The 20,144-nt window shown below is 38.0% G+C and overlaps 1 long non-coding RNA gene across 1 annotated transcript in view; it reads right to left on the minus strand.

The window, feature by feature from the left end:
- The window catches only part of LOC130540977 (uncharacterized), a 187,146-nt gene extending 169,554 nt beyond the window's left edge, over positions 1–17,592 (minus strand). Inside the window, exons 1-3 of the long non-coding RNA XR_008955011.1 lie at positions 17,094–17,592; positions 14,617–14,689; positions 7,688–7,813 (exon numbers count right to left, since the gene is read on the minus strand). This is a non-coding gene — a long non-coding RNA (uncharacterized LOC130540977). The remainder of the gene's footprint in view (positions 1–7,687; positions 7,814–14,616; positions 14,690–17,093) is intronic.
- Positions 17,593–20,144: the final 2,552 nt, after the last annotated feature.

A 20,144-nucleotide genomic window follows, 5' to 3' on the forward strand; every position in this document is an offset into this window, starting at 1 on the left:
ATTCTTAAAGAATGCTCATTAAAAAATAATTTTAAAAGTTTACAGGCAATTTGGAAAGGAAGAGGTAAATGACTCATAATCTCACCACTCTAACAAAACCAATATTGGCATTCTGGTTTATTTCCTTCCAGTCTTATTCCTATTCATCTATTTAACATGGTCGTAATTTGTAATTACATTTTCAATAACTCTCTTTTCACTTATGATTATAGAGCATAATAACCTATGTAATTACTTAGTCTCTAAACATCCACAGCATTTCTTCCAGGCAGCAAGAGGATATACTCAACAGCCATGTTTAAGAGAGAACTCAAACTTTTATATAGATTCCAGGGATTTTTCTGTTTGTTGTTTTTGCTTTGCAGTGTTTATTCAGATGGTTCAGTGCTTAACCCAAGAGGAAGGACCCTTCTTAAGCTCCAGTTAGATATTTCCAAGTTCATAGATCAAAACTAGTGACCTGTCCTTTGATAAGAGTCCGGCTCACTCCTTGAGTTTCACATTCTACTCCTTCACTTTGGTTTCTGTCTCCATAGAACTGGGCAGCAATGCAGTTTCCTGCATTTATTTCAGGGAAGAAATGTACTTTTCTTACTAGAATTACTTCACATTCCTATTCATCCATGTAAGTCCTATCCATCCTCCAGGCCACAGTGATATGGTCTGCATCTGACCCCATCTAGACAAGGTTGAAGCCTCTCACAGGGCACAAATCCTCATCTTCTTGCTGTACCCCATCCTCTTGTTCTTGCTGTAGGTTCTATTGCCCCCATGGAATCTGGAGAACTTCTCTCAACGATCTTTGTCTTCTAGTCTCTGCATTGTCCTGCAGACTGTGCAGTTAATACAAAAACAGGCCTTGGGACTGATCAGGGCATTGAGTGCCCTTTAATAATCTTTAATAATCACCACTCCATTTTTTTTTTTTTTGAGATGAAGTCTTCTCCTGTCACCCAGGCTGGAGTGCAATGGCACAATCTCGGCTCACTGCAACCTCCATCTCCCAGGTTCAAGCGATTCTCCTGCCTCAGCCTCCCGAGTAGCTGGGATGACAGGCACCCACCACCACGCCCGGCTAATTTTTGTATTTTTAGTAGAGAAGGGGTTTCACCATGTTGGCCAGGCTGGTCTTGAACTCCTGACCTCAAGTGATCCACCCGCCTCAGCCTCCCAAAGTGCTGGGATTACAGGTGTGAGCCACCACGCCCGGCCAATCACCACTCGATTTTAAGAGGTTTTCTGTTAAAAAATTAAATAATTTATTATGTTTAAAAAAATGAAATACTGAGTAGCAAAGGAATGAGTTCAAATAATAAAGATAATAAAGATTAACATTAGCAAACAATAATCACAAAATAACAGAGGACAGCACCCTCACTCCTGTCTTTTCAGAAAAGAGCCTTTGTGAATAAACACACATACCCCTCTTTGCTTTGGCAGTTAATTGCTCCGTCTAGGTGAAAGTGGTAGCATTCTGGATAGAGAATTGTGCACCAACTAGGATGAGCAGTAAAGCTTCATGAAGAAACTGAGAAACTCATTAGCAGTCTGGAAATCCTCTTTCTCTGACTCTGACCTTTCTTTCACTTCTACGTGTTTTCGACACACACACAAACACACACACACACACACTCACATTTTTTGATCTGGCAAGAACTTAGAAAGTCTTTAAAATTCATGCATCCCGCCATTTCATGGGAAACATCAGGTTTTCAGTACGATAGCGGGGAACATAAAACTTTGTGGAGAATAATTGAGTAAAATGAACTTTCTAAAAGGCAGATATTAAATTAGTCACTCAGACTGAGTTTATATGTTGCAAAAGTTAAGTTGAGCTATTAAGCAATATTTCAATACTTGTAACTCATAGCAAACTCAAGTTTTCCTAACTGCAGTTTAAGCTGTTTGTCTGTCATCTACATACTTGAATCTGCTGCATTTTTAACTATGAAGACATATTCCAAATTAGCTTTATTTTCTACCATTTGTGGGGGAGGGGGAACAGCCTTATATAAAACAAAGAAAGACAAATTCTGCCTTCAGATATTCACCCATAAGTCCCTCTAATTTCATGTCAACATGCACACATTTTTCTGAGCAAGGAATTTGGCCGAGACCAACCAAATGCTAATTTAACGTTCTTGTCAGATTTAACAAATTATGTGTAACTTGGCGCATATGCTCATCAAGTTTTTAGAGATGAAGAGCATATTTACCCTAGTCAATATTCATATCTTTGAGAGAAGTTCTTTTTTTTAATGTATTGTGCTTTGATGTGAGCTCAATATCTCTGCTTATTTATTCTAACGGGATAGCCTTAATTTGACCATCAGAAAATAGCAAAGATTTGCTATCTCATTATGATGTCTCCTTAATCATACCTGAACTTGGAGTAGCGACCTTGATTGGTTAGCTCTCCATTGCAATCTATAACAACCAGAAAATACATATGGGTTGCATGAATTTGAAATCTCATCTGACATATGAGTAATGTTGATCTTGTTTATATGACAACCTCATTATGGCGCATAATTGCTCAGCAATCTTCTAGCAAATACTGGGTTAAAAACGCCTGGAAGATGCTTGTTCTTCTTGTTATTAATTAGCACGTGTCCACTTCACCAGATCCAGTGCCCAAACTTCATTTGTTATGTTCAGCCAAATGCATGAATAGCTTTGGAGTAATTATTTTCTAACATCAACTAATACCTCTCTGCACATCAATTAAAAATCCTCTTAACAAGGAACTGCATTTTGTTTGAGATCAAATGCCTGGTCCAAAGCTATATCAATCATGTAGAGCTAATTAGTGGGTCTGCTTTATATCATTTGTTTTACTTTATTATTTCATTGTACACTTCCTAATGAAACCAATTGAACAATTTAAAAATCTTTGTTCAATTAATTGAAGGCTTAAAGGCCAGCTACCTAGTCAGCCTTTCTTCTCTTTGAAAAGAAATACATGTGACAGTGGGGAGAGAGGGGGAACCCCATAGATGTGTTATTATACCTATTTACCTTCTGAAGTGCCTGCCGTATAGATGCAAGTTTTAAAAGGTTTATCACCATGCTTATACTGCTTACTAATAATTCATTGCTGACCATACCTTTACGGCATCTCTCTACTTGGTGAGCCATTTCAGAAGGATGAGTTGAAACAATAATGGGAGATGTAGGGCAGTTATTCTTGAAGACTGCGAATGGAAGCTCGCTAAATTATTGTGTATTTCTGTCAGCATTTTATAAACTTGTTGTCCAGCTTTCCTCCTTAGTGCAAAAAAATGCTGAGCTGTGAAAACTGTTTAGTAGCACTCCTTTGGGTCTGGATAGAGCTGTGGATTCCAATACAAATATGAATGGATTAAATGCATACTAACTACCCAAAGTGGGAAACTATAATGAGGGGAAGGGCAAATTCTAGCTCTTTAGAATTTCTGTCTGCTCATCAGAACCAGGCCTCAGTTCCGGCTGAGCAGGACGGCAGGTGCGGGAGAGGAGCCCCGTTTCCCCAGGTGTACAGCATCCCAGCCGGTGACCTCTGTCACACCCAGCCTTCCTTTTGGTATTTATTTTGATTTATGAAATCTTCCAGTGCCCCAAATCTTTGTGCAGAGGTGGTTTCCCCAGACACAAAGCATATCACAATTAATGCAAAATCAAGGGAGTTAATGTTGGTAAAAGTAGAATTTATTTTCTCCAGCGCTGTCGCCTTTCAGTGGCCCCCGTCCTCACAAACATGAATACGTTTTAACTAAACAAAACTGACACGTCAGCAGATGTCGGGACTTTCGACAAATGGGCTGTGGTTCTCTCTTTGGTCTGTGCCAGAAGGGGAAAAATCAGGACCAAATTTTCTGAATAGTTAGGCTGGATTAAAAATTACTACAGAGTTGTACTAGCATATAAACTTATGGCATGTATTTACACATTTATTACTTTGAAAATAAACTGATGGGGAGAATTCTATTCAAGAACAGGAAGGATGCGATTTTTTAAAGCTCTTCCAAGGTTTGAAAATACTCTAGAATCACTCGGGGGTAAAGATTAAAAGACTTGGGAATCCCCTAATTTACTCCTTCTTCACCCAGATGTCAGTTCTTTACAATGATTAAGTTACTAACCTTTATTCGTCGGTAATAATTGAATTTTACACCAATTATTACCAAATGAACTGCACTGCCGCAATTTTAAATAGCCCTTTTTGCAAATTATCTCCCATGATTTATATTAATCCTATAGGGAAGGCAGAAAAAAAATGTACGGGGATGGATGGTTTGAATTCAATGTAAATGGATAAAATTGAGTGATAGCTTCTTCTGATTCTGCCAATGAATTTAACAGATACCTTTTCAGCTCTGACATTCATTTAAAAATCTGAGTGGCAAGTCCAAATGTAAATCTTCAAAAGCCTTAGAGGTTAGACCATGGCGCACTCTATTCTAAGAAAAGATAGAGAGGTGGATATTTTACATAAGGTCATTTTAATTTCATTATCCAGAAAAATTTGTGATTTAGAGGGTCAAATACCTCTGTAAAACACCCCTTTTGCAGCTATCCCAGGAACTCATTCACTCACTTTTCCAGCTGATATGGATCTAAACTTAGGTCCTATTTCTTCCAAGAAGGCTTCCCCAAAGCACTTGCCCTTTGACTTTTCTGCCTAATTTCTGCCTGTCTTTTAATGTTTTTCTCATGTTCCAGCAACTCCTGAAATATTTCCTTATTACTCAAGCTTGTGGTTTCCCAAACACCAGTGATGACAGAAATCACCTGGGAAATGCAGACTCCTAGGTGATTCTCCTGAGATTCTGAATTAATAAATTTGAGGTGGGTCCCCCTGGAAATCTGAAAGAAAGTTCTAAAAACACACTGAGGGAGCAGATGGGTCACCTCCTCTGAATACTTAAGCAATTGTAACATACACCATGCATTTCTGTTCATGATTTTTATTGCTACGTATTATTCTATGATTATTTTATTTATATCTCCCCTGGGAAATTACAAATAACTTGAATGTGGAGAACACTTTATTTTGAACATTTCTACTCCACCTTATCCTCCTAGAAAACCAAGAATACCTTGTAAATTCTTGATAAGAAATCATTAAATTTAATTTTGAGAAAGGCTGCAGGGGGTACAGCAGGGGACATGAGGGAAGCAGAAGGAGAAAGAAGAAAAGGAAGGATTTTCTGCCTTTTGAAGGTAAGATGTTTATCACACGGTTCTCATAAGACCAAAGACATTTATTGATTTTTTTCTGATGGCCACATCAGAGATTACAATTTGCAGAAATTTCAGAAAACATGGAAAAGCACAACTTTTTTTAAAAAAGAGTCACCAGTATAACCACCAAGAAATAACCATTGTTCATATTTTGGTGTCTCTCTAATAAATCTAGTTCTCCAACTTGCAAATTACAATTTGCTTCATGGGAAAAGTCCCATACAGAGTTAGTAAATTTGACCTTTGCCCATGATGGGGGCAGTCAGAGAACTTTATCTCGTTTGTGCCTTTAGAGCTTACAGTTTTGGGACCCATGAGCCTGGTTCTAAAATCAAGCCCTGGAAAGCAAACAAGAACTGTGTTATTGTCTGAATGTTTCTGTCCCCCCAAAATTTAGATGATGAAACCTAATTACCAGTGTGATGGTATTAGGATGGAGCCTTTTGGAGGTGATTAGGTCATAGTGGCAGAGCACCCCTGAATGGGATTAGGGCCCTTATAAAAGAGGCCCAGACAGATTCCTTATCTCTTCCACCATGTGAGGACACAGCTAGAAGGTGCCGTCTATGAACCAGAAAGAGAGCCCTCATCAGACACTGAGTCTGCTGGCATCCTCACCTTGGACTTCCCAGTCTCCAGAACTGTGAGAAATTGATCTCTGTTGGTTTCTGTTTATAAGCCACCCAGTTTATGGTATTTTGTTATAGCATCCTAAACAGACTCAGACAAACAACAAATAAATTGTTGCTAAAACCAAAAGGATTAAGAGAATATTCAAAGCCAAAGCAGTTAGTGAATCCTGCAACTTGAGAAGACAACGATGGGCAAGGAATTAAATAGCCAACATGTGGGAATAGTTTGAAAAACTGCTCAAAATTGAGGTAACAGGGGCGAATGTTGGTATGAAAGGCAGGCACATGGGAAACAGTATTAGTTCATACATTAACTTGAGGATGGATTGAAGAGGATTTAAAACTTAAGGGGAAAATAAAATCAGAATTCAAATTTCAAAAGTACCCACTACAAGAAAGCTGAAAAAGTGTTCGTAGTCATAAAGTATTTTTTATATAAAGAGATGAAAGGAAAAATTTTAATCATAGAGATGTTGATGATAAATTGAACTGTTCAGCACTTACATATATATTTGATATTGGATACACTCAACCACATTTTAAAGACAGTACCTATCCTTCCTCCTGCATTCTTAATATAACAGTTTCACAGATTCCCATAGAGGAACATTATTTCATCAATAATATGCTTGCTTTTGATATGAAGCTTATAATGTCTTCATAATTAAAATATGCTGAGAAGTTGTCAAAGTCTTTGATTTGTATGTGTATGCATGTGTGTTTATTTTAAAAATACATTTAGTCATAGTTCAAATATTAGTTCTCTTTGAAGTTCTCTTTGAACTTGTGGGTCAGAGGGGAAAATCATGGATTCATCTACTAATCAGTGTGTCTCCCTGAATATCAGAGAATGTTTCAAAATCTAAATCTGCACATAAATAAAGGTTTTAACTGTGAGAAAAAGCTGAAGGTATACAAAAAGAAGAAAAACATACCTAAATGTTTTGTCTAGTATTTGTAGTGCTAAAAGGTAATTGTCATTATTTTCTTCATTCTTAAACATTTCTGAGTTCACTGAAAATTTTAAAAGTTTAAGGCAGTGTTTCTCAGAATATTTTAGGTTACCAGTCATGAAAGATTCTGCAGTAAAAAGGGCTCTGAGTTCAAATAAACTAAGGAAGTTCTCCCTCCTATCAGTCACTAAGTTATTCACTTGGAACTTTCCAAATCACATTAGTACATTTAAAGTCTCTGTTAAGTCCTGTAACAAAGACATGTGCTTGCTTCGTCTTATTATTTGGTTCCCCCACATAATTATCCTTTTGGATACATATTTTGACTATCAGTCTGGGTGTTCTTTTTATGAAACACCAGAGATGATATCCTAACTATATAACAACAAATATAGCAGGGAAATGATCACTTAGAAGGGACACTGGCTGTAAACAACCTGCATCACCATATGACTGCATCCTGGCAGCATACTAGAGCTGATCATTCCTATTAAGAACGCCATGAAACTGTTAATTTAATTCATTTCGGGATCCACTAGCCAAAAAGACACTAAAATTAGATTTTTCCAATATTACATATTAAATATTAAATTTTGCCTCTACACTAAATAAAAATAAAGGCAATATTGATTTAAATTTTTTTTATTTTTATAGTACTTATGGAACTTCATAGACTATAGATGGATCCTGGTTTAAAATGGTAGGTTAAAACTCTATTAGAGAATCTCTCACCTTTGATATACAAGGATATGATTATTCATACAAATAAAGAGACATAATGAAATAAGCATCAATGAATAGTTACCATGGAAGAAAGCAGAAGATTCTGGAGAGTGAAACAGAGGCCGGGCATAGGTCAGCTCCAAACTCTGCCCTTACCTTTTAGAGACTATGTTAGTGAGTCCACAAATCCTTAGTAGGGTCTCTAACACCCACCGTTCTGGAGAGTAACACACAGAATAGGTATCTGCAATTTTCATTCTTCTGACCGGTGGTGGAACCAGCCTGTAGGAAGAAATGGAAAAAGGTGTCGTGGGTCTGACTCTCAGATGAAGTGAAGGCTTCAGGGCTACACAAGGAATTGCAAGAGCAAGCTGCACCCTAACAGTAATGGTACATGCCCCCTAAATATGTAGATAAAATTCTGATAAAGAATAATATCTCCACTTGGTCGAAGAATACAAAATTTCAGTTAGGAGGAATAATTTCAAGAGCGCTATTGTACAACATGGTGATTATAGTTAATAACAATGTACTGAGTACTTGAAAATTGCTGAGAATAGACTTTAAATGTTCTCACCACAAATAAATATGTGAGGTAATGCATATGTTAATTAACTTGATTTAGCCATTCAACAGCATGTATGTACATATTTCAAAACATCACATTGTACATCATAAATATATACAATTTTTACATGCCAATTAAAAAAAATATATTTTTTTAAGTTAAGAAAAGGAATAATATCTCTGAGGGAGCACAGCTCAGTTATTCTAACAAGGACATCTTTTGCATCAGCTAAAGGCTCTAACTTTACTATCTGTATTCATCCATTTTCATACTTCTATGAAGAAATATCTGTGACTGGGTAATTTATAAAGAAAAAGAGGCTGAATGGGATCACAGTTCCACATGGCTTGGGAGGCCTCACAATCATGGTGGAAGGTGAAGGAAGAGCAAAGTCATGTTTTTCATGGCTGCAGGCAAGAGGGCATATGCAGGGGAACTGCCCTTTATAAAACCATCAGATCTCATGAGACTTACTCATTATCACGAGAACAGCATGGGAAAAACCCACCCCCATGATTTAATTACCTCCCGCTGGGTCCCTCCCACAGCATGTGGGGATTATGGAAGCTACAATTCAAGATGAGTTTTTGGTGGGGACACAACCAAATCATATCACTATCCCTCAGACTGCTAAGAAATCAATAGAACAGAGTATTGATTAGGAATTGCCTTCAACTATAGGCAACAGAGGCCTGATTACAGTGGCTTAAAAATCAAAAGCTTAATATTTTACATGGAAGAATTCCAAAGGCAGGTAATCCAGGGTTAGGATAGTAAAACCATAAATTTATAATGCACTCAAGTTTCTTCTTTCTTTTCTGTCATCAGTAGCATGTAACATTTATTCTCAAAGTTTCAGTATGGTTGCTGAAGATCCAGCCATCACATTTACACTCCAGGAAGGAAGGAGGTAAAGAGCAAGAAAAAAAAAATCTCCTATCTAAGTTGTATCTTTTAATAAAATTTCCCAGAAGCCTTATTTAATTACTTGCAAATATATCTCAGTGACGACTACTAGCTACAAATCAAGCTGGGAAATATAATTGTATCTATCAGAGCACATTGCTCCATGGGGAAAAAGAAATCAATGGCCCCTTACTAAGGAAAAGGAGGATAGATATAAGTAGACAACTAGTAATGTTTACTACAAATTATAAGTAACCAGCAATCAAACTGTATCTGTGAGGGAAAAACAAACTGGTCTCAGATTCAGTGGAAATAAAACCCAAATTCTCCAAACAGTACATCAGACTCAATACAATTTCTGAAACTAGGTAAAAATACCATAGCCAAACAAGAACAAAAACAAAACAAAACAAAAAGATGGAAAAGAAAGAAAGGAGAATATAAAGATAAATCAGAAGAAAGAAATTATCGGGCAACATTCAGGAAAAAGTCTCAATCTAGAACAAAAATTTGGATTTATTTGTTTCTGTTTCCTTCCAATGTTATAGTGATGGCTTTTTAAATTTAAATTTTGTTTCATGCTTATGTAAAATACTTACAAAGTATTTTGACTTGGGAAGTCAAAACCATAAATAAAAGGTATATTCAGATAAGTCAGACTTCTATCCCTCTTTCACTTTTTAGGTAATTGATATGGTTTGGTTCTGTGTCCCCAGCCAAATCTCATGTTGAATTGTAATAATACCCATATGTTATGGGAGGGACCTGGTGGGAGGTAACTGAATCATGGGGGCAGGTTTTTCCCATGCCATTCTTGTGATAGTAAATAAGTCTCACAAGATCTGATGGTTTTATAAAGAACGGTTCTCCTACACATGCTCTCTTGCCTGCTGCCATGTAAGATGTGACTTTGCTCCTCATTCACCTTTAGCCATGATTGTGAGGTCTCCTCAGCCAAGTGGAACTGTGGGCCCATTAAACCTCTTTCTTTAATAAATTACAGTCTTGGTAATTCTTTAATAATGACATGAGAACAGACTAATATGGCAATTTAAAAAAATGATTGTCTTCTGTTTTTCAAATAGTTCACTTTATGTCAATATTTAGAAATATTACTCTCTTGTGTGGATGCATCATGCTTTTAGTCAATCTAATACTGTTGATGGACATTTGGGTTGTTTCAAGTCTTCATTATTACATATAATGCTGGAATCAGTAGGCTATAATAAACATCTCTTCAGTTTTTGACAGTGTATCTTTGTGATAGTTTTCTAAAAGTGGGATTTGAAGATCAGAGCTTATGGGCGCATACTTTTTCTAGACATTGTCAAATTTCCTTCCACAAGTTGGTATCGTCTTATATTCCCATCAGGAGAGGGCTGTTTCTCCACAGCTTTCCTAATGCAGTGTGCTATGAAAGTTTGGAATTTTGCCGATTTGAGACACGAGAGATAATATCTTAATGTAATTTTATTTTTTTTAACTTCATTTTCTTTCCAACTTTTATTTTAGTTTCAGGTGTACATGTGCAGGTTTGTACATGTGTAAATTGCATGTCTCAGGGGTTTGCTGTACAGATTATTTTGTCACCCAGGTGATAAAAATAGTACCCAATAGGTAGTTTTTCAATCCTCACCCTCCTCCCAACCTCCACCCTCAAGCAGGCCCCGGTGCCTGTTGTTCATTTCTTTATGCCCATTTGTACTCAGTGTTTAGCTCCTACTTATAAGTGAGAACACACAGTATTTGGTTTTCTGTTCCTGTGTTAATTTGCTTAGGATAATGGCCTTCAGCTCCAACCATATTGCTGCAAAGAACATGATCTCATTCTTTTTTATGATTGAATAGTATTCCATGGTGTGTATCTACCACATTTTGTACAACATTTTCTTTATCCAGTCTACAATTGATGGGCATTGAGGTTGATTTCATGCCTTTGGTACTGTAAGAACATATGCCTGTGTATGTCTTTATGGTAGAATGATTTATATTCCTTTGGGTGTATATCCAGTAATAGGATTGCTGGGTTGAATGGTAGTTCTGTTTTAAGTTCCTTAGGAAATCTCCAAATTGCTTTCTACAGTGACAGAACTAATTTCCATGCCCGCTAGCAGTATATAAGCATTCTCTTTTTTCCCCAACCTTGGCAGCATCTGTTTTGTTTTTTGTTTTTTGGGTTTTTTTACTTTTTAATAATAGTCACTTAATGTAATTTTATTTTGCATTTCTCTTATGAAGAGGAAGGTCAAGCACTTTTTCATAAGTTCAAGAGCCATTTACATCTTTTTTTCCATGAACTGTTTCTTCATTTCTTTAGCTCATCCTTCTAGGGTTATTGGTTCCTTTGTTCTTTAATTTGAGAAACTATTCATATATTGGGGACAATACCTTTTGCAATGTCAGTTGTCAACAGACATAAGTTTTCCCTAAGCCTACAAAAAGGCTGGTGTGGCTTTGACCAGGGTTGAAGCAATGGAGGTGGGAGTAGGGGTGGAATTCTGGAAAACCTTTGAAAACAGAGCCAAGACAATGTCCTGATAGGTTAAAGGTGGGGTGTGTGTAACAGACAGAAAAGTCAAAAATGACTTCAACGTTTTGATTTAAGCATCGGGAAGCCTAGAGATGAAATGACGAATGCTGTGGGCGCAGCAGATTTTACAGGGAAGATTACAAGTTTAATCTTAGGCCTGCGAAGTTTGACATGTTCATCAGACCTCCATGTGGGGGTGTCAAGTAGGTTCAGCTGGAGATTAAAATTTGGAAAATTTCTCAACACAGAGATGGTATTTAAAATCTTGAGACTGGCTAAAATAACCCACTAAGTAAGGTAGAATAAAAAAGAGAAAGGGTCCAAGTACTGAGCTCCAGGGCCTTCGTGCAGTAAGAGGCCAGGGAGAAGTGGAGGTGGCATCAAAGAAGACTATGCACTTGTGGGGTAGGGAGAGAACCAATAGAAGGTAGAACAAATAAGAAAGTGTGTCCTCATCTGTGTCTCAAAGACATACTCCCACACTATCTCGCATTTACTTGATAGCTTCTCCTTGCACATTTAGATTTTTAACCTATCATGCACTCATCTTTATAAATAGTCTTAGGTAGGGATGCTGGCTTATATTTTTTTCTTCTGCATATGGCAAGCCAGTGTTGCCAACACTACTAGATAATCTCTTCTTTGCCCCAGTGATTTACAGCACTAATCATACTATACAATCATTTCCTGTATATTCATGGACATGTTTTTGAGCTCTCCACTCTATTCTATTGGTGTATTTGTCTGTTCTTGTGCCAGTGCAATGCTGTTTTGATAAACATGGCTTTGTAGTTTATCTTAACATCAGGTAGAGAAAGTTTCCCCTCTTTGTTCTTTTTCAAAGTTGATTTAGGTATCTCTGGATCTTTATTCTTCCAAAGGTTTATGAGGAAGTTTATTAAATTACTCCCCAAAAATTCAATTTGAAAAGAATTGACATCTTTTTACATTTTTGTTTCAATCAGGAGCATGGAATACTGTTATATTGCATAAGATTATGGTCCATGTATTTTATTAGTCTTAAGTTTTGGTATAAAAAGAATTTTTTGATTAATTCTTGTACATTTTATCCATTTTTTCTATTGCAAATTATATTTTACTTTGTATTACTTTTTTGCTTGAATATGTAAGTTGACCTTGTACATGGCAACACTGCTCTTTTTTTTAAAATTGTGGTAAAAAGCACATAATATAGCATTTACTATCTCAACCATTTTTAAGTATCCAATTCAACAGTCTTACAATATTCAAATAGTTGTGCACCACATCTCTAGAACTTTTTCATCTTGCAATACTGAAACTGTATACCCATTGAACAACTCCCCATTTTCCCCTCCCCTAGCTACAATTCCACTTTCTGTTTCTATGTGTTTGACTACTTTAGATACCTTATATAAGTGAAATCATGTAGTATTTGTCTCTTTGTGGCTGACTTATTTCACATAGCATAATGTCCTCAAAGATATGAATACTAATGTCCAGCAAGTTCATCCATGCTGCATCATGTTAAGGATAAGGCATGGAAGAAACCCTACCCATTGGCTGGGTCTAACAACACCTGGCTAGCACAGTAAGTTATATCTGACGGAAAAGAAGATGACTAGAAAAATGGAAGAAGCATCTAGAGCAAAGCAGTCTAATAGAACTTTCTGCAATAATGAAAATTATCTGTAGCAGGTGCTATCCAATATGGTAGCCACTAGACGCAGATAGCTATCACTTAGCACGTGGTTAATGCAACTGTGAAATTAACTCAGTATCAGTTAAGTTTTATTAATTTGTATTTAAAATTAAATAGCCACCCATGTCTGGTGTCTAGCATATTGGACAGCACACTTCAAGAAGAAGCTCTGTATACTGACGAGCTCTGTATACTGTGAGGGCCTGTCTCTGGAAAGGTGGCTGAACACAGGATCACTGCAGGGATCCCCCAGTGAGGCTGCCACAGTTCAAAGAAAAGGTGTGAGTTTACACTTTGTTGATTCCAGAGGAAATAACCCAGAATAGCAAAATTTATTTGGGGGCTGGAATAAAAGGCCTGATCTGTCTACCTGTATAGATCAATCCCCTAAGTCATAGGAGATGAACTGCACTTAGATCAAAACCATCTTCTTTCTGGAGCTTGTATTATTCTCCCAGGTAGAGCTGGATTCTCTCTTCTCTGTGTAGCAGTGCAGACCTCTACAGCTACATTTATTGCATAGCACCAGAGTAAACAATTTCTTTGGCTGCCTTCCTTTAAGTTCCTTGAGGGCAGGGTCTGTTTTTGTATCCCCAGAGACATAAACAATATAAGTGATTTATCAATGTATATGACAGAAAAAGCAGAGGAAAATGTAAAGAAGGAGATATAGATGAAAAGAGGAAGGTAGAATGAAAGGAAGGGAGGGACAGATATCTCTGTAGGATTGCATTAAAATACTCTGGTATTAAAGATAGAACCTCCAGATTCTTACCTGTGTTCATTCCTCTATGTCATGTTAGAATCTTCTATTAAAGATCCTAAAAGGACTCTTAGGACATGACCACAGTGTCACTGTTTTGAGTTATGGAACATCATTTGACCACAAGATTTTCCTTTTCTTTAGTAGCTCAGAAATTTATCTCTAACAGCACACATAGTTGGAACATCAGGAAGTTGTGTCTTAAAACATAGGTGTAGCTAAAGAACAAAGAGATAAAGGCGATCTCTCTGAAGTGATCAGCCAGTACTGAAGTGACCCATCATTAAGATAAAAAAGCTGGATACTCAAGTGAAAATTAAATGGTCTAAAGTCTGGAGGACTCTGTGAAGCTGATGAACACGTCTAATAGTGGTAAAAGACTGAGATGAGAAGACAAAGAGACAGGCAGAGGTTTCAGAGATTGAACAGGGCTGAGTGTGGCCAGAAAAGTGTGCCACTGAAACAAAAACAGGGCAAACATATTCTGGAGTTGTCAGAGGAAAAATGAGTATAGAAGGCGATTAGAGGAATTATCTGAAATACACTGATGATGCCTATTATGACGGTTAGTAGAAATTAAAAGCACAAGTCAGAAAGCAAATCCTGTGGTGTGGGGGATAGAGTGGTGATGACTTACCAGATAACAATAAGGCATAGTGTAGAAGATAATCCGGAAGGATGCAGTACTTCTCCAAACAGATGGAGATTTTCTGCAAGGGTAGAAGAATAATGAGAGTGGCAATGAAGGTCAAAGAACATGCTGCGGTCCTCTCTTTTCCTCTCCTAAGTCACTTGGGCTCCAGGGAGTGAACAACCTCTGCTCTTTCGAGCCCCAGGAGAATCTGTGGCCCCAGGGAAAGCCAAACTTCAGTTAATGCAAGGAGTGTAGTGAGTATTCTTGGAAGACATCCAGGCAGAAGAGGAGGAAATGGAAGAAAGCCCAGTCGAGGTTGGAAATAAGAATGGTGAAGATGGGTTCAAGGAACAAAGGGCAAAGAGTTTTGTAAAGTGGAGCTCCTGTCATGGAGCAGGAGGAAATTCATCTGGACAGATAGTCTGATGACGGTGCCTGGGCAGCCTTGAACTCTGAGTTGAATTCTACAGCCAGCAATGAGCACTCTTCCGGCAGCCTCCAAGTAGGTGATTAATGTGGCAAAAGCTGATGTTTCAAAAAAAAAAAAAAAAAAAAATGTTTGGAGTGCTGGGCAGGATGAATGAAATAAGAAAGAAATTTGAATCGAGGATTTGTCCCTCCTGGGGCCTGTGAAAACCCCATTTGACCTCGTACACCAGATTTACAAAAGAAGAGCCTATGGAGCTGTTATCTTTAACATCTTCCATACACTAGATGTGGCTTGAGAAGGCATTGGTTAGGCTCCTCTGAATGGAATCAATTGTTTCTGACCAACTGAGTGGTTGAGGGCAGAGCAGTAGATCATCCAGTGAAGTGATCCGTCAACCCAGACAGCTTAACATCTGAATTACGATGCATGGCCTGATGGGTCACTGCAGTCATTGTCCAGCACGCAACCTTCTAACAGCCAAGTTAACGCAGCACATAGCCATGGCATCTGCCTTAAAAGCCTGGAGTGGAGAAAAGGAGTCCTGGCACAGGTCAGTGTCGAGGTGAAACCTTTTATCTTCATCCTGTCACATTATTTGTCATTTCCATATGGGCCACTGACAGCTGTCAGTCAAGTAAAGCTTACCCTGCCGCTGGCAATCTCAAGGCATACAAAAAAGAGACTAACGAAAGCCTGCCTTAATTAGGTGATAATTAAACATTCCAGCCAGAAACCTCCAATCAATCTGACAGAACACACCCGTTCAAAACATGGTTTTGCAGCGATATTCCAACAGACTGATAAGGTTTTGCCTCTCTGGGAATTAAAAAAAAAAAAAAAGTTCAAGGCCCATCAAGTATTTTGCAGATTTGACGTGAGGATTAAGCAGGAATAAATATACCTAAAGGGAATCAAGAAACGGGGAGCGTCCCTAGGGAACTGCATTCCTCTCCTCCTGCGAAGACAGTCAGGTTACAACCAGCACCCAGAGGCGCAGTCTCAAAGGTGGAAAAGAAGCGAGAAAGGCTCTGCGTTCTGACAGTGCTGCGCATGCTCACGCCGTGCGCATGCTCAGAACGAATTACAATAGACGCGTTTCTCTCATGTTGCCTCGCTAATGGCGTGGATGGGTACAAGGAGCACTGCGTGTGTACCTGTGAGCCTCAGCTCCTTCTAATTTAGTGACAGAGCTACCATTCTCATCTCCACATAGTATCTCCTGAGTAACTGTCCAGATCTCAGGCGGATTAACTCCCACTAAGCCCCGAAGAGATAGATTTTCTATTTTTTAAAACGCAAGCCCCTATAAAGGGATAGACGGTGCTTCTTTTAAAGAGCTTTTAAATATTATTAAACTCAAATTTTCCTCTCTAGCAGGTTCATGGCATGCAGAGTTAAATATAGAAAGAGCGTTTGCACAAAGCCTGTATTTGATTAGTTCCCTTCTTAACTGATATAATTAAATATTGAATTGACCCAGAGTGCTGAATATTACTTTCTGGTGGGACCTGTGCCACCAAATACCTAAAAGCCTTTAGTTGTTTCTTTGCTGCAATGGATCAAATTAAGCTGCAGCTCCCCAGGCCTCATTTGACCTAAAACTGTTTTAATGCTGAAATGCTTTTCCAGGTATCTTGCCAGTTGCCGTTGATCTAAGACTTAATAAGACATCACTTGGGGTTCCAGCAGCAGCCTGTATGGGGCTGAACAGTCTAACAGTGGGGCACTTCTGGAAAAAATTCCTAAGTTCTATTTCTATTTTATAGCTATCACCAATACACACATGCCCCACCACCCCCAAGAGGGAGGCATTACTTGTAGTACTGGTGTTATTCCTTAGAAATCTTACTACAAGGAACTTAGACATTTTATCTTTACAGCTAAACTCTAACATTAAGAAGCAAATTAAAAAGAGGAAAACTAAAGCCTCTGATGAGCTGGAGTCAAGGACATCAAGATAGGAGATCCATTAGACTAGAAGTTTCCCATACCATTCAACTCAGGCAGTTTCTGTAGAACCACTCACAAAGATTTAACAATTTTCACCAACCTTATGAAGAGTTGCATAACTCCACTTCTTCCTCTTCATGTTCAGTTTTTCAGGGTCTCCTCCTTTGTTTCTTCTGAGATAAGAACCCAATGTCCAATTCTTTAATTTGCCGTTCTCAAACAAAAGCAACCACATTTTCAGTCAACTTCAAAAGTATTTTGATGTCACTGTTATGACTCAGTGTGTTTTCCTCTCTTCATGTGATTGAAATCCCTTTGTAAACTCTGAGAAAACTTGTTGTGAATTTTTTAAGAGGTTCAGCATGTTCAACCAGAAAACTTGTTCGTGCAGAACAGGAGTACATACCTCGAAGCTTCTGTTTCTAAGAGTTTATTGCTGGCTGAAGTAAAGGTTCTGATGGCCAGGATCAAATCATTCACCAAGGACACTGAGTGGTTTCTATTGCTGAATCTAGCACTTTGCTTCCCAAATAAAGTGTTTCCACCCAAAAGACCATTTTTAAGGGGCTGCTTCACTGTCTCTTCCTCCCACGCTAATTAATTTTTGGTTTCTAAGTCCTTAGTGTTTCTGCATTTGAATACTTCACTAAAAAACAATTAATCTGCTTGTGTGAAGAAGTGCGGGTCTAAGTACACTCAGATTAATCATTTGCCAAAGAGTCTTTCAAATTATCTCTATCCCTGGTCCCAGGTAGTTACTTATCTATAGGGGAGGTGGCATACCTAATTGTAATCCTGATAAATAAATATATGGTTTTGAAGTTTGCTCTTTGTACTGGTCATTTGCCTGTTGGCTGTCAGATCCATTCACACTTCCTTCCCTCGTTCTGCTCTGTAGAGAGCTAATCTCTGCAAGTTATAATTCCCAGATGCTCTTGCTCACTGGCTTCCATTAAGATTAAATCAATGGGCAGCACTGGTGGAAACTGGAGGGTGGGAGGGGAGAGCGGCCCACCTCCTCATCCCTCACGTAGTACCTCCAACAGCTCCATCGTAGTTGCAGCCCATGTCGTGGTCCCAGCTCCCACCAGACTTTCTTCGTAGTTCTAGCTCCCACCTGTTAGTCAATCTGGACTCCCATCTTTTCCCTTTATGACCCTAAGAGTAGCAGCACCTCACCTATTTTCAGCCCCTCCAGCAACTCTATAGTGAATTCCTTTTATTAAATTCCTTCAATCGAAATATCTGGCTTGTGCTCTCTTTGGAATATTAGTAATAGAGTTTTATTAATTCCACAATTTAAAAATGTTTTAATAGTTACAATTTAGAAAGCAGGCATAGAGTAAAAAATAGAAATCAATACCACATAAACACATACAGAGAAACATTTCCCTGTGCAGCAGGAAGGAGTAAATTATGCCATGAGGAAACACAAGCAATGTGGATGAGCTGGCCATCTTTGTTTGTAAACGAGGAACACAGGCTGAGAATGCCCAGCCACACATGCCATCAGCAGTGGCACCAGTGAGAGAGCCCAGATCTTCTCCAGCTCTAGCTGATGGGTACTTTGATTACAAAAAGTATGTCCACATTGAGAGCACAATGGAGAATTCAGATAAGTTTCCTGATAACCTAGTCATTAGAGCCTTTGTTCCGGTCATTTCATTGATGACCAAAGGTTAGTAACCAACTATAATTTTATAGGCTAGAGTTTTCTAAATTCAGCCACAAAGTGCAACCACATTGATATATAATCTCTGGATTATGCATCCAGGGAGCCTATTTTCCTGGGAGTTACTAGATATTTCTTTCTTCCTCTCTGCTAAAATTAATACCATATCTGAAACAGAGAAGGGGATTAAAAATCACTTGCCTTAATTTTTAAATTTTTAATTATGACTTTAAAAACACATAAAATTTATTATCTTAACCATTTTAAGTGTACTTAACTGTACACTTAAATAGTGTTCAGTATGTGTTATCAGATATATAATTCAATATATCTTATCAGATATATACTTCAGTAGTGCTAAGTATGTTCACATTTTTGTGCAAGCAAGTTCCAGAACTCTTTATCTTGAAAAGCTGAAACTCTGTACCATCAAACAATTCACCATTCCCCGCCTCCCCCTAGCCTCTAGTAACCACCATTCTAATTTCTCTTTATGAATTTGTCTATTTTAGATACTTCATATAGGTAGAGTCATACCATATTTTTGTGTGTGTGACTGGTTTATTTCACTTAGCATAATGTCCTCAAGGTTAATCTATGTTGTAACATTTGTTAGAATATCCTTCCTTTCTCAAAGCTAAATGGTATTCCATTGTATGTATATACGACTTTTTGATTATCCATTGATATTGTTTGGATGTGTGTCCCTTTCAAATCTCATGTTAAAATGTAATCGCCAATGTTGAAGATGGGGCCCAGCGTAAGGTGTTTGGGTTATGAGGGTGAATCCCTCATGAATGTCTTGGTGCTGTTCTCGTGATAATGAGTGAGTTCTCGCTCTGAGTTCACATGAGATCTGATTGTTTAAAAGAGTGTGGCACCTCCCTTTATTGCTCCTGCTCTTGCCATGTGACATGCTTACTCCCCAACTGGCCTTCTGCCATGATTGTATGCTTCCTGAGGCCCTCACCAGAAGCCAAGCAGATGTTGGTGCCATACTCGTACAGCCTGCAGAACCATGAGCCAATTAAACCTCTTTTCTTTATAGAGTACCCAGTCTCAGGTATTTCTTTACAGCAACACAAGAACAGGTTAACACATCCTCTATGCATCAATGGATATAAATGGGTTCCTTATACCTCTTGGCTATTGTTAATAGTGTTGCAACAAACACAGGCATTCAAATATCTCTTTGAAACCCTGATTTTAATTCTTTAGGTATGTACCCAGAAGTTGAGTTGTTAGAACATATGGTAATTCTATTTTTGATTTTTTGAGGAATTTCTATGCTGTTTTCCATAATGGCTACACCATTTTACATTCCCATCAATAGTGCACAAGGGATCCAGTTTCTTCATATCCTCACCAACACTGTTTTTCTCTGTTTTGTTTTTGCTTTTTGATGGTATCCATCCTAAGGGGTATGAGGTGCTATCTCATTACAGTTTTAAATTTTTGTTTCTCTAATAATTAGTGATG

Source organism: Pan paniscus, chromosome 17 (genome assembly GCF_029289425.2).
Source record: "Pan paniscus chromosome 17, NHGRI_mPanPan1-v2.0_pri, whole genome shotgun sequence".
In the NCBI taxonomy this organism is placed as follows: domain Eukaryota; kingdom Metazoa; phylum Chordata; class Mammalia; order Primates; family Hominidae; genus Pan; species Pan paniscus.